A 16390-nucleotide genomic window follows, 5' to 3' on the forward strand; every position below is an offset into this window, starting at 1 on the left:
TGTCTACATTGTCTTTGGTCTAGTTTGCCTTCAGTTTAGTTTTGATATTTTTCTTCAAGACCTTCCTGGATAATGATATTACCAAGCAAACACACACCAGCTTTTCTGGATCGGTTTTACCTTGACCAGACAACCCAGGCTATTCTGTATTTATGTATCTAGTCTAGCAGGACAGCATGTTGCTGATAATGATCAGATTATCACTAATAAATGAAACAACAATAAAAATAAACAGCAAATATTATAATGATAAACAAAATGTATGATCTAATACTTGATCCAACCTATGGCTGCCTGAGGTCAACAGAAACAAAGAGTCACCATGTACTAGTAGCTATTAACTGATATTTAGTTTACCATTTCAAAAACAACAATTTTTCTTTCAATAAATGGAACATCCAGCAATTCTCCATGCAACTGTACATATCTTTTATTTTTCTCTCACAAACTTTCCAACTCTTTATGACAGTACTATAGCTAGTTCTGAGTGTAAGTATTCAAGAATAATGAAATTATTAATTTTCCAGGCTTTTTCCCCAATTATATTAAATAAAGAAGCATCTTTTGCACACACACAGGCATATCTATGTAGAAGCATGGAAACATGCTATGTCAAATTTCAAAAGTTACCATTTTAAGTCATAAACAAGTCTGAAGGAATAACACAATTTTACACAAAACAATATGGTGCCCAATATAATGCATTAACAGTTCATAATGTTATTGAGCAAAACCGTAAGAAAGATACTGCTTGCACTCACTTGGCAGACAATTACTCTTTGCTACTGTAATACTTCATGTGCATACTTCCAAGGAAGACTCATGAACACATAGGTTCATTAAGAGAATGAGAGAATTGATTGTAAAATGGAAAAGGCCGAGTGAGGTCATATTTCAGAGAGATGAATATGGTATACTCCATTATCTTGTAATCAGCCTCTCTTTCATCCTAACAACGGTAATGGTCTATCCTAATTTTTAGAAAGAAAGAAAGAAAGAAAAAAAATACCTCTGCCTATATAGTACCTTCATCCCAAATACAGTGAAGAATTCAAATGTGCTGCAGGCAGTTTCCATTTACCATGGTCTTTGGAGCAGACCATATTGAAGTTACTGACCATTTTTCTCCTTAATAAGAAAAACATTCAAATGCTACTAATATTGCTGCCTTGGCAAAGAACATTTAATAGATGGGTCTTGCCCCGTTCATGACACACCAAACATCAATCAAGGCTGAATTTTATTTCAATTTATTATGGTTGCTGTCTAAATGAAAAAATGCTTATATCGTTAAAGTGTCTTACAATATAAATGTATAAATGATGTAATCACACATTTGGGGGGAAAATTCTGATTTTCATTAAAAATATCTATTGTTAAACCTCTAGTTTTTTAATTAAATACAAGAACAAAAAACATGAGCGTATTAAGACACTATGTAGTAGCTGGGGTGGTGTAATATCACCGTTTCATGATTGATAGGTAATATCCTTATAAGGCAAGTTTATTAGGTTTTCTTCTTTTAACACAATATTTCTGATTCATTCACAATAAATTACTTTAATCTTTATTTCATTCAAGACTCACGTGCATCGTTTTTTAAAGATGATCATTTATCACAGCTCTTTGCTCAATAAGGCCAACCATCCCTAGACTCTGCCAGCTGCTGGCCTACATAAACACTGCAGGCCTCCTTAGCTAAACAACCCACATGTACTACAAGCTAGTGCAAAGGGGAACTTCTACCTCATATGCAACTGCAAAATGTTAATTTCATTATTGTTGAGCACCCAACCCTTTCCTATTTCCATAGGCAGAGTCTACACTTCAGCACACCCCAGCTGCCACATGCAACAACTGAATACATAGGAAGGTCATTGTGCTAGTTTCTTCATTAACTACTGCATTCAGGATTACACAAGATAATGGACTCGTGATAATGGCCTTGATCTGGCAAGTGTCAAGAAACTCTATAAAATCCAGGTCAAACCTACAATACTTGAACTCCATTAAACTGTCACATGTTCTTTCTGTATTTCCTTCCACATCACTGCTTATTACCATACTATTATTGTATAAATAAAAGCTTTGACCTCTATAATAAGTTGGCCCTTATGCTTGATTCATTCAGTTATGCTAGAATATCCAGAGTTTAAATGCACCATAATTCATTATCATGAAATTAACTGCCTATATGTTGCTGTAAGAATGTATCCAACAAGAAAATCAGGCTCAGTAGAAAAGAGAGCGGTTCAATCTGGATGTACAAGCACAAACTAAAGTTGTCCCTTACTCAGGCAAAATTCTGACTGAAACTGCATCATAGTATCCGGAATGCAGAGATGGAGAGTAGCCAGTTAGTAGTTTTGATGCATTTTTCACAGAAATGATGGGGTGTTGCATGTAGTTCTGAAGTTTATCACATGAAGCTTGATCCAGCTGCCTTTACACAGGCAAAAAGTTTCACCGTCTTTGATGAGAGTTTTAATGAATAAGGAAAGCTACCGTTTGGCCTTTTACAACATTTGATCTGAGCCAAAGAGAGAGAAGGCATTGGATTTGACTGTTTAAAAAACAATGGATAAATAACTGAGAAAAAAGGAAGTATAAGAAAACGACATGACAGTTAAATAGGATTCTGATAAAACATTACACATTGCAATGTTTGCCAGAATGTGTTGAAAGAAGCAGATGAGCCAGTTAAATCATATCCTGCTGCAGCTGGCCAACTTTATAGCTTGAATGTTCAACACTAATTCCATTAAACAATTAGAGAAGGAAATCCACAACATTATTAAGAGAATGTTGGCTTGACAGGGCCTATTTTCCAAATTTAATAACAAATACAGTACTATCAACTTCAAAGAAGGATGAATTTGTACAAATTGCGGGAATTCACACCCATGGGCTGCAAGGCAGTTCAATGGAAACCTTACATGATATAAACTTTACTGTAGTGTCTCTGACACTAAACATAACAGGAGAGGAAAGACAGTGAAGGGCTTGGCCTGCAACTTTTTAAGAGATCTGAACTGGATTCCTAGGGATTTCCTGAATGACCTTGAGCAAGGAAATTTACCACCTCTACCTCAGTTTCCATCTGTGAACTGGGGATTATTTAAGTACATAAATCGATACAACAATTTTTAAGCAAAGAAAAGTCTTCTCTTTTGCTATTTGACTAGTGTTTCACTACTCTGATGAAAACTCAAACAACAGCTCAATATTCTAATACCCAGTTTTGTTGTTACTCCTTTCGTTTAAATGAAAGATACATGCATGCCTTTATTTATTTTTATAAACATCATAAAAAACATAGAAGATTAGGGGAATTGGCAGTTGCAAAGTTAAACTAAATGTATTCATGGACCATTTCTTCAAATAACTTTACTAAATAAACAGTCCATTCATTAAGAAATGGCCTCAATTAACATTTAATTCTCACACAATGAATTCAGAGTGTATTGCAAGTATTAAATGTTCGCCTGAATGATGCTGTAGTGCCCGAATGTCACTATTTTAGAAATGCAGTAACTTACCAAATGAAAATACCCCATATTTTCCACCTGATTTGAAGAAATTTCTGTACTCTCTTTTTTTGCCAGGCCCTACAGTCGTAAAGGCATTATTAATTTTCACTTCCTTATGAAATGTATTTGATAGTTAATTCTGAAGTTTACATATCTCTGGAAATTCTTAAGCACATTACTGCTACTGCAATGCTACTGTGTTTAAAAACCGATCTGAGGATATAAGAGACTGGACAAGGGAAAGGGATTAATTTCTATTGGATCCCATTACAGAGTAAAAACTACACCAAAATCTAACAAATGTTCTTGAGGATGAGTGTGAAGTCGTGGCCAAAGTTGAAGAGTCCTCCTGATAAACTGTGGACATCTACAATATAAGGACAGTTTTAATTTAAGACTTTGGTATTTATAATTTGGATTAATATCCTACCAAATTTTAAACACTCTCTTTATCAGAAAAAACTGAGTAATCAAGAGGAAGAGAAAACAAGCTCATACTATAAAGACACTGAGCCAAATTCTGCCCTCATACTCAAAGCAAGACTGATGAGTGCCATACAAAAAATGGACCATTAAATTAACAAAATAGCAACTGATGTAGAGTTACTGATCACAACATCACAGATCAGAATGTAGACCAGCTGCTACTGTACTGACGGTATCATTAGGAAGCTGGTCAAATACATACAGCATTTGAATGTTTTAGTCATGGGGGCTTGAGTGATCCTTACCAAATGAACTATGACAAAAAAGCAAGCTAACACAAAATCTTTCTGCTTTTAGGATGTGCTACAAAACTCCAATTCTTAATTAAAAGTCTTAAAAAATGCTTCCTAGAATCTGGGAAGAGAGAGAAGCACTAACATTCAACGAAAACCATTACTGACCTCACTGTGCTGATCTAATTTATGCATGCAGTGCTTCAATATTCTAGAGGTGTAATGGTGTAGACAATTAATATTTAGCAGAAAACAGAGCTAAATCAAAAATCTACAAATAGCTATTATCATCAGAAACTTGTTTAAAACTGGTTTGGAATTTTTGCCTGCAGGTTTAATCTAAGGCATGGAAAATTAGTCCAGGAAAACTGAAATATATGGAAAATACTGCTTGCTTTCCATCTATTATTCTCCTTCAAAAATATTGCCTTATTTTAAATTTATTGTTAGTATGGTATGTTAGCAGATGTCTCTAATGTGCTTTGTATACATCCATGAAAACTGCATACACGAATGATCACAATGCTTCTACTTTTGCCCAACATATGGCTTTTTTATTTGATATGTTCTCTCTTGAAAACTGTTCCTTTACAAAATGAAAATTCAGCAGAATCTCTAATAGCTTTCATATTTCAGTCTAATAGGTATCGTGGCATTGCACTGCCACCCACCTTTGCTTCAATATTGCACAGCACATTTAACAGGCATTTTCTTCCTTCAGATAGACCGTATGGGGTTTCTGCAGGACTTCAGTATTAACATTTTACAGAGTCTATGAACATAAAGCACATTTATGAACACCTGCTGGAACACTTTATTTGCCTTAAAAGTTTTATTACAACTGTTAAATTTTCTTGCTATGCTTTATGGGCCAAATCCCAGTCTTCTTTTAGTCTAAACCCTCACAGACTACAATAAGAACCAGATTTGGTTCTATAGGCCCTACTACAAGTGTTGATTTGTTTTAAACACCACAAAAATCACGGGTAGTGATTGTCCAGAAAAGGCAAATACTTCAAAGAATTAGCCAAGACATGGGGCCATCAAAAAAACCCATACTCCTAGTCATCAAAATGGTGTGAAGTTCAACTCATTATTAAGTGAAGATGAGCAAGATGTGAAAATGCCTTCTTATTTCCTGTTTCAACTAGATAAGAAACTTCACCTTTTTCCTCCTGGACTGGGATGTGGTAACAAGCATTTGTCATCTTCAGACTAACTTAGTGAGACTCACTGACCTTGGTGCCAAAAGTAGAACTAATGTAAAGGATTCAAGCTTGTGGAGAAAACAACAAATAATATCCTCAATGGGCCGCACCACCATGAGGGCATTACTTGTGTGCTTCAAGCTTTCTTTGGCTCACAGATGCTTTTGTTTTCAACTCAATTTTAGACATCCTCAATTGCAGACATCAGTAGGTCAGGATCCAGCACTACCAGAACTCTGATCTGAAACTCAGCAAGACTGCTATGCTCCACTGCAACAATGCAGGTCAGCATTCTAGAACAAAGCATATGAAAACATTCCCAGTAAAGGAACTTTAGCCATGGAACGAGTTTACCAAGGAGATTACACCAATTAACAGTCTAATTCCTTTAAGGGCACTCTACTAGACTCCTGTTGTGACAGTGCTATCCCACCGTAACTAGAAAGATTTATATATTTGTGCTATATCAATGTATGTTCAAAGTTTTAAAAGTTTCCTGTAGCTATGCAAACAAGATTTCTCCTTTAATCCAGTAGGAACCTCCCTAAAGAGATTTAATTTAATTTGTAAGTATATAGATATTATGTTCAGGGTTGCTACAGAAAAACGTAAAACCCATACATAGCAAACTTGAACAGCAGTGTGGCCAAGGCATGTCTGTATCACAAAAACTTGATGGTAAATTGCTTGCTTCAATGAAAACTGTAAAACAAAAAATCAAAACAATTATAAAAATAAAATTATAGACACAATGATGAATGGAGACAGGTGAAATGTTAAAAGATCTAGTACCATACACAAAAATAATTGATTTTCTGTGATTACTACTTAGGTGATCAGAGAGTATTAGGGACTTGTTGCCTGCTTGCTCTGTGCTTTATTAATGCTGTAGATCAGACACCCAATTTGGAAATCAATGCTTACTACATCATTTTTCCTCTGAAAGGTTCTATTATTCACAATTGATTTAACAGAAATGAAAGGCTTACCATTAACAAGAGAAAGCTGCTGACACTTCTTAGATGAATTATTGAACTTCTAAAAGTGAATTAACTATCATCAAGACTTATTGTTTGATGTTTCTCACACTAAAGCCAGTGTATTTATAATTACAGAACCAAAACAAGTTAAACTAACTTCTTTGCTATTTTCCTCAGAGAATAACAGTTTCCAATAACTGAAAATTAGAGATATTTCAAAGGCACAAATGGGAACTATATGCCAAACAGCCACTGAAGTCAATGGGATCTGGTGCCTAACTGCCTGCAATAATTTTCCCCTTTACACACAAAAATTCAATGAGACAAAGTACTTCTGGCTTAGAAAAGCTGTCCATTTATAGGGACATTGTTACTTCTATTAAGTAGTAGTATATTCCTAAAGTTGAAGATTTCAATGCAAAAGGGCACAAAGATGGCTAATTCTTAACTTCTTTTATCAGTGCAATGAAGGCATTGCTGCTATTGAACAATTCCACATATTATTAGAAAACATGAGATAAAAAATATTACTAAAAATGGTGCTACAAAAACTCATAAAAACCTACAATAAAAACTGCCATTAGTGCCATGACAATGCCTGCTCAGAAAACAAAATAATCATGCTAATTTTTCAAATTAACACATGCCGTTATTGATACAGGTAGGACCATTCAGTACTGTTTCTTCTGTGTAGCCCTGCCACAGAGAAGCCAGGTACAGTACTGCTAAGATATCAAGAAAGACCTAATCCCTAACAGTGGTCAACCAGGCCAGCTTAATGCTTGCCCTACTTCTGCCTCTGCTGTGGCTGTTCTCCAAACACCAGATTCAGGGATACTGATTTAGCAGTTGTTGGAAGAGACTGTAAATATGTTCATGCTTCTCAGCACTGGAAAAAGCTATTTAACTTTATAATGTTCAAATAATACCTATGTTCAACTATCATAAAAAACAGTCTGCATCTCTTTTACTACCAAGTACCACTCTACCTTTACAGGCTTCATGTCTCCAAAATGCCAACTGTCTGAGATGTCTAACTTCAAAATGGTCAGGGGCTGCAAGCCCCTCAAGCCATATACTGTATTGCACCATGCCACATGGGACCCTCACCACCACACCACATGCTCCTCTCTCCCCTGCTGCACTGTACTAGTGTTCATACATCATATGTGGTCCTCAGCCCCACAGGCCACCCTGCGCCATTCCCAGGAGCAGGAGCAAGAAGTGGGTGTTGGAGGACAAGGCTGGCAGCAGCAGGAGCAGTGGGGGAAGTGGCACCCAAACTGGGAGCTTGGGGGAACCTTAACCCAGGTTAACCCTTCAGCGACCTCATGCAACCTGCAGGCCACCAGCTGCATAGCCCTAGCTTACATTCTCAATGAAGACGCCAGCCTTTTGTACCACATGGACAACTCAACTTGTTCACGCTTGATTGTGTGCTCTACTTTCTGCACAGCATACCAGCTAACTGCTATATGAAATTATCTTTTATATAGCCGTAACAGGAAAAGACACAGATTTTCCAAGGACCACATCAGCATTTCCCCCACCATATAATCTGATCTCACACAAAAAAACAGAGTTCAAGGTTTCAAAGCTCAAGCCAATAGAATGCATTTGTATTAATGGTCCTTTGCCTCTGGAATCTACATGTTACAGGCCACGTCTACATGTGCAGCAGGCTACGCAGCTGTTACTGTGCAGTCATTTAGTACTTGTATAAGCAAGTGCTAAATGACTATTCAATAACTGGAGTTACTGCACAGTACCATCGCCACATGGTTTGTTCATGACACTACTGCACAGTAGGAACAAGCTACTGCATCATAGCGTCTCATGTAGACGAGCCCACAGAAATCTAAGCATGAACTTGATCACTTCCAGAAACTATCAAGAGACACTTTCCTATCTCTCTGCTGATTCTTCCCATCTAACTTAACTCCAACTTAACTGCAGGCAACGAAGGAATGTCATATTTGTTTCTCTTATTAAAATCACTCCAGTTCCATGCCTTGCATGGGTGTTCAAATGTCACAGAAGTGTGTGTGGTAATAGCACCAGCAGCATAATTCTGTGTTCAATATGAAATCAGTGAGACAAGTACCTCCTTCAGCAAGCTTGACAGGAGATGCTGGAAAATTTAACTCTATTGTATACTATACCAGACACAATTGGCAGAGAGTTCCATGGGAGAAAGACAGTGGACAACATTAATATTTGATGTATCATTATTAAGATCCACAGAATTTAATCCATTAATTGCTAGTGGCATTAAAAGGTCATGTTAGAAGGTTTACATGTTGATGAACTAGCCCAGTAATGTTCTTTAAAAAACAAATTTAGCAATATCCAAAAGGTCAGATTATGAACACTTTATTAGTAGAAGGTTGCCTTTCATTGTAAGATGAGTCCACTTGTATATTCTAATGTGACTATCTGCATGAGTAACATGAACCAATAGGAGTAAACAGCTCATGATCTCCCTCAAGGAGATTTTCTTTTGTATGTTTTTATTTATTTTTCAACTGGAAAAATAATCCACGTTGCTTGTATATACAATTAAATGTTGTTTCTACAACACAGCAGAATTAATACTATTAGACATAAGTGGAAGGCAGTTTTGAGACAAAGTTCTGACAGAACTCTTAAGGAATTTGTTTTTAGATCAAATGGAAGAAATAAAAAGCTACGTTCAACACCAAGGTACATGGACACAACTCTACTGAAATCAGTGATATGACACACCTACTCAGTCCCAGGGAAGAATTGCCTCAAAATATCTATAATACTAATGTTATGAGAAAGTAAAAATAAAAAAGATATATGTTAAGCATGTATAATAAACGTTGTTGGCTTCTAAGGATGAAGGAAATCATATTGACAGAAGTCAAGAATTCGGAAGCTAGAAAATAATTAACAGCTGCCTCTATAACTTTATTTGGTCCCTTTTTCCGTCCATGCAGTGCAATGAAAGAGTCAGGAGTCCTGTAGGAAGTACAGTACTATGATTATGTAATTAATGGTTGTGTCACAATACTTAAGCATAAGGAAGAGGTTGTTCAGAGAACCATAAATCTGAAACGTGAATTTTAGTGTTTGGCTCTACAGCCTAAGTAACATTATTATAATAGTTTGTGTCTATTACTTCCTATATTTTCTCAAAAAAGATGTAAAAATAAATGTAACAATTTTCCCCTGTAATCATACAACAGCAGCAGCGTTTGAGCTTTCAATATCAAACATAACAGCACATGCAGAGACTATATGAGCTACTGAGTTAACAAGGGCAGCTATCTGCAGGAAAATGAACAAGAACCATCTTACTAGAATGAATAATCAGTTGTTGGCTTCAAATGCTGGGCTGGGGAAAAGGTCAAGGTTAGGGCTGCACCAAAAGAGATTTTTGGGGCCAATACTGAGGGCCGATTTTTAACAAGTCATATCAGCCAATACCGATCCAATTCCAATATGCAGCCCCACAATATGGAGAGCAGCCAGGTCCGGCTGGGAAGTCTGCTGTGGAAGAAGGGGTGGGGAGAGGGTAGGGGTATGGGGGTACAGATTGAGGCCCCCACAGTGAGAGAAGGAGTGGGGCTGGGGTAGGGGCAGGCACTGCCCAGCCAGGGTGGGACATAGGACAGAGCTGCGGCTCGTCCAGAGGACATTGGGAAGGGAAGGACAGCTCCCAACGCTACACGCAACCTGGGAGGGCATGTGCCCCTGCAGGCTGGGGCCAGGGCAGTACAGGGCTCTTCTCAGCTCAGGGGCTGGGCCAGGCTCACGGGAGCCACACCCCCTCTCCGCACCCCCAGATGAGCCCTGGCTGCCCTGCCCTGGCCAGCCAGCAACTGCTCCTGCCCCAGCCCCACTCTCACTCCCACTGCAGGGGCCTTGTTCGCCACCCCCCCCCCCCCGGGGCAGTACAGGGCTCTTCTCAGTGCAGGGGCTGGGCCAGGCTCACGGGAGCCACCTCCCCTCTCTGCGCCCCCAGATGAGCCATGGGTGCCCTGCCCTGACTGGGCAGCAACTGCCCCTACCCCAGCCCCAACCTCAGCCCCACTCCCACTCTCACTGCAGGGGCCTCGATCTGCTCCCCCCCCCACGCCCCTTCCCCCACAACAGACTTACCAGCTGAACCTGGCTGCTGTCCATGCTGCCAGACTGTGCTCCTGGTTGCCTGTGTGCTGCGCTGTGACTGTGCACATGCATGGGGCATTTATCAGTCACATTATCGGCCACATCAGACAAAAATGCCAATTACTGATCCTCTCAATTTTCCTCATATCGGTGCCAATCCGATATGGAACCGATATATCGGTGCACCTCTACTCAAGGTAAGTTCCAAAGACTTCACTTTCTTCCCCTAACCTTTAAAACTAGTGGAGCTCCTGACCCTTCTGATTCCCCGGAGGGGAGGTAGGTAAATAAAGTACCAAGGCCATAAGCCTGGTTCAGGCACTGAGGAAAGGGAGGTAAGGTGAAACAATCTACACCTGATACCACTCAGTTCAGTGTTGCTTTGCCTTCATACCTGTATGAACCTAATTTTGGAATAGTCAAATTATCAATGTCTGCCAAAAAAATTCTAAGGAACATAAGGATACAATGGCACTTTTAACACTTTTCTTTAGACAAATGTAAATGAGTTTATCATAAGAAAAATAAAAAAGACTTCTAGCCTGAGAGAATTGCCCAAATTAAATGTCAAAACTTGTTACAAACAATGAAGGTGCTAAACTGTCTCTAAAAAAGTGGTCATAGGACTCCTCCTTGACCGTGTTATGCAACTGAAGTAAAGGGATCATTACAAGCCTTTCCTATAATTTTTAATACACTGTACATGAATGCGTGTGACTCTGTTACTGATGAGCACTGATCATTGTTATTTATTATTTCACTGTTGTCAACTGTAAAAGAAGATAAATCAGTGTAGACTGAGTTTCTGAGGATACTTGAGAATTTGTACCTACAGTATTCAAGTTCAGTGGTCACATCTGTTATTAAAAACATGCTTAATTGTATTTTTTTCAGTAGTATATGGCAGGCTGATCATAAACACACAGTACACCTATCCAAAATACAGCACTGATTTTATTTCAGCCTTTTGTTAACTGCCAGACAGTCCAACAGTTTCTGAAAAACAGAAAACTGCAAGAGAATGACTGTCTTCATCTTCAGACTCAGAATTTTAAATTCTAGTGGATTAATATGTAATTACAATTACACTGCCATTAAAATTGATTTATGCTGATACTCTAGGACTAGAATCAACAAAAATTCAGTACCATTATCACACTTCAAATAAAGTTTGTGCAGAAGCACAAATACTTTTTGAAAATCTTGTTTGGACTTTAAATGGGCCTCCATACTTTAAACACAGGGGTTCTTTTGTTAATTTATTTTAACTTCTTAAGAACAGAAAATTAAAAATAAAAATACAGTTTCTAAACAGGCCCCCTGACTTTCCACAATTCTATAGCTGTAGAATGGGTGGTGGAATTAATTCTCCTTGACAGGAAACATAAGCAATCATTCTTTATTCTGAAAATTATATTTCTAGATGTTGTGATTATGAAAAGAGTTTTGTAAATACTGTAAAACACTTCAGTCTTGGCTTCCTGAGTTTGCAGAATGTCTAAAACAAGAAATTATAGAAGGGCAATTTCCTCCCTGAAAACAACTCTGAAACCTAATAATGGTAATTAAAGTATATATACTTGTACTTAACCATTTCACTGTAGATGGTTTTAGTGAAAGTATCTGGATAATATACCTTACCAGCTGACAAACCCCTTCAACTTCCCCCACCTCCTCCCAACAATTTCTACCTTGTAGCAAATTATTTAACTAGAAAATTCTGTAGCACACTGAAAACTGACATTTTGGAGACAGTGGAAATGAAAATGAAGTTAATATGAGAAGGACAATGCAGGGAAAAGTTTACTGACTACAATGTTAAGTTGCATAATTATTTCAATAAAAATTCAATTTTTAAAATCTCTCTGAAGCTGGTTAGGTTACCAACATGCCTTAAGATACAGAGTTCTTTCAGAATTTAGGTCCAGTTTGCCATAGACTATATGGCTTTGTTTAGAGACATCCTTATCAAGCAATTTTTTTTTTCCACTGGGGAAATAACATATCACAGATGTTTTAAAAACATTTTCAGTGCAAGCAAGAGGTCTAGGGGTTTTTTTCCACGTGTTACTGTATATAATAATGAAATAAAACCTCCAAAAAACAAAGATGCATATTTTATTTAAGCTCAATCATGCCCTTATGGGACACTAATGCAGAAAAAGAGGATGTGCAACTGGCACTTAAAATACATAGCCAACACAAGACTGCCAGAAAGCACACAGCAAGGGAGCATGTTTTGGCTATCACAAGCAGTATCAGCACACACTCCTTATCCACTGCCAGCTGGCTACCAACTGCTATACATAGAATATTCACTAAGCTGCCTGAAGGACATGGCATACCTCCTAACCTCAAACCAAACTCCAATAATATGTTGCTTGAGTTAACACACAGGTCAAGCCTCATGCCTAGCTCCCTCTTGAAAAACCCTATACTTCTTCCTGTTTAAGAAACAAGAGGTTCTCTGCTACCTTTTCACTACGCATCAGGACGCACAGAGAAACGATTGGGGTAAATCATGGTCCCCCTCTACGCCCACTTCCCAGTCTGATGGGTCTTGAAATGCAAACAAACTGCCATAATTTACAGTGCATGGGCATACTCTACACAAAGTGGACTCCACAGCAAATGACAGATAAGCAGGGATTCTGGTTTTCTCTGTTTAAAAATCACAAATTCTCTGATAAAACCCACACATTCTCTGATTTAAAAAAAGCCAAATCCATGATTAAAATGAAACACCACTATATATATAGGTATCAATTGAAGACAATGTTTTATTGATATATTTACAATTTTTAAGCAGTTTGGAAGCCTACCAGTGCCTCATTCACTATAATAAAATAAATTCTAAGTACCTACAAATTTTGGTATTTGATTTGGGGGTTTTTTTTATAGAGGTGTAATGATCTATCAGTCCATATCAGATCAGCATTGATAAAAGGAAAATTGACAACATTTTTTTGGCCAGGTACATAGAGGGTGCTTCACAAGGGTGGCACAAGGCCTGTAGAGGCAAGGAGCTTCACCACCTGACCTGCTCTGTCCTGCCACACCAGGAGGGATGGAGGGAGGGAGGAAAATCCATGCATTTCTCTGTTAAAATGAAAAATCTGCATTTTTCTAGGTTAAAAAGAAAAATCTGCGTTTTTCCGTTTTTCCCATGGGAAATGGAAAACCTGGATCCCTGCAGATAAGCTTGGCCAAGATGGTAATCCACAAATGTTCTACTGAGCAGACCATGAGGCAAAACCATTGACCTACGACAGAACAGCTGACTCCTCTGTATGCTAGACCTGGTTTGTGGGTGAGACAAGACTTTTTTCTCTTACCCATCATGTAGGGACCTCTACATTTGGCACAAGAGATGAAATATGTCATTAGGATGTAACAGGAAATAGGTGTTTTATTTCCTACATTTAGAAACATCTCATTTTCAGTGATACTGCCAATGGCTAAACATGGATTATTTTAACTTTACTTTTATCTGCAAAAAAACACTCTACTGTCAATATACAGTGCAACTGTGTTTCCTGTTAGATTTTGAAAAGCAAATGTTTAAAAGGGCTGCAAACCAGCAGGGGATCATTTTTTGCTTTTAGGCAGCATACATGATGTCGTTTGTATTGGTGTTTTCCCTGCACTGTGCTCTCTATTCATTCACTTTTTACTGCATTCTCAAAGTGGACCCAGTCCTTGGCTTTCCATTTGTCTCTGGCTGGCAGCCTGCTGCCATGGACAGAATGGCTCTACAGGAGCAGGCAAGACCACTAATTAAACTTCTAATTTTTTTTCAGAAAATTTTTAAAATAAATCTTAGCTTACCTGTTCACTGGATCTTCAGATTCAGAAACTGGAAGCAAGTCACAGATAGCTTGCTACTAGGACAGACTCCTTGTACTTAGGAGAATGTAACATCCTGGAATTAAGATGTTAGAAAGGAATAGTTAAAGAACAGAATTTCATTATAATGTGATAGTGCTTCTAATGGTCTCCACTGCATCTCGAGTACACATAAACATACAGTTCAGTGCTACTCCCAGGTTCCAGGAACAGAATCTAACCAGTTTGTTCTAAGTAGGTCACTGAAGAGACTACTCAAATGTATGGCAGGCTCCTCTTCTTCCTCATCACAGAAGAATGCCCTCTACAAGTGCCACATACAACCATGCCTGCCCAGCTCTTGAGAGAGCAGGACAGGGTGACAGCATCCTTGTAAGTGTCCTGCGTATGGCAGCATCCTGGTAAGCCACCTTCAGGAAAGTTAACTGTAATCAAGCTAACATTAATCGCTGCTGGGCCCACCATAACTACTTGAAAAGGCCTCTAAAAAGGAGTCTCAAATTACTTGCCAAGAGAATTGAGAAATTGCCAGAATTTCATCTGATTCACTGCTGTTTTACTGTCTTGTGAAACAGACAGGTCATGTATGGTAAAAAAAAGTCCCCTCATTGTAGCAGGGTTAGAATGTTGCTGTAGCCATATGATCCAGGAAATGTCCAAAAAATTAGGATTTGGGGGTTATCCTTTACTGAACCAATTTTTTAATTGGGAGAGCTGTCGAACTTGCTTTTAGGCATCAAGTGCCCTTCCTCAGGTTCTGAAAGACATCACTCTTTTAAGCCTCCTTAATCAACACTCTCTCCTAAACCACAGCTATTTCAAATTCAGACTGGAAACTGAATTATTTTTCCAGCGGTTGAAAGGAAGTTATCATTTACACTGGCAATCCACCCTGGCTAAGCTTTGGATTCAGGAATGTGGTAGGAAACTATGGCCTTGTACAGATGTTCAGTCTCTCTAGAAGAGCCAACTTTAGCAAGCTGAGAAGGCTAGTTAGTGAGGGGATGCAACTCAAGAATATAGAGCAAATGGGGGTCCATGAGGGTTGGAACTATCTCAAGGGAGTGATCCTTGGGGCTCAAAAGGAGTCTATCCCATTACGTAGGAAGGGACGTAAGGGGGCAAAAAAGACCCCTTGGCTGAACAGGAAACTCCAGGAGAGTCTGGGGGCAAAGAAAGAGATGTATAGACAATGGAAGCAGGGGACAGCCACCAAGGAGGAATATATCTCCCTGGCACGCTATTGCAGGGAATCAGTTAGACAGGCCAAGGCAGGGCTTGAGCTCAGGCTGGCTTCAACAATCAAGGACAATAAAAAGTCCTTCTTCAGGTATATAGCGGGCAAAAGGAAAGCTCAGAGCAACATAGGGCCCCTGCAGGACAAATCAGGACAGTTGGTGGTTGACGCGAGGAAAAAAGTAGAGCTCTTCAATGATTTCTTCACTTCAGTATTTCTAAGTACCAACCAAGCCAATTCCCCCACCTCAATCATTGACGGATATCCACATGGCAGCAGTCCCCCTACGGTTAGTTCTGAAATAGTTAAGGAGCTCCTGGAGGAGCTGGACGGGTACAAGTCAGCAGGCCCAGATGACCTCCATCCACAGCTGCTGAAAGAATTGGCCAGTGTCATAAATGAGCTGCTGGCACAGCTGTTTGAACACTCGTGGTGCTCTGGCCAGGTCCCTGAGGACTGGAGAAGGGCCAATGTGGTGCCCATTTTCAAGAAAGGGAGAAGGGAAGAGCCGGGTAACTTCAGGCCAGTCAGTCTTACCTCTATCCCTGGGAAAATGCTAGAGAAAATAATCAAAGAACACATTTGTGCAGGCCCAGCAGGGGAAACGATGCTGAGGGGAAACCAGCACAGATTTGTCTCAGGTAGATCCTGCCTGACAAAACTTGTAGCCTTCTATGACCAGGTCACACAGTGCCTGGATGCGGGAGCTGAGGCTGATGTCATCTTCCTGGAC

General features: G+C 39.0%; 1 protein-coding gene across 1 annotated transcript in view; it reads right to left on the minus strand.

Moving 5' to 3' along the window:
* RARB (retinoic acid receptor beta) overlaps positions 1 to 14496 on the minus strand; it is a 528277-nt gene extending 513781 nt beyond the window's left edge. Inside the window, exon 1 of the mRNA XM_059728848.1 lies at positions 14403 to 14496. The gene's annotated coding sequence lies outside the window, so the exon portion shown is untranslated. The remainder of the gene's footprint in view (positions 1 to 14402) is intronic.
* Positions 14497 to 16390: the final 1894 nt, after the last annotated feature.

The sequence above is a fragment of the Alligator mississippiensis genome, chromosome 5, assembly GCF_030867095.1.
Source record: "Alligator mississippiensis isolate rAllMis1 chromosome 5, rAllMis1, whole genome shotgun sequence".
NCBI classification, from domain to species: Eukaryota; Metazoa; Chordata; order Crocodylia; family Alligatoridae; genus Alligator; species Alligator mississippiensis.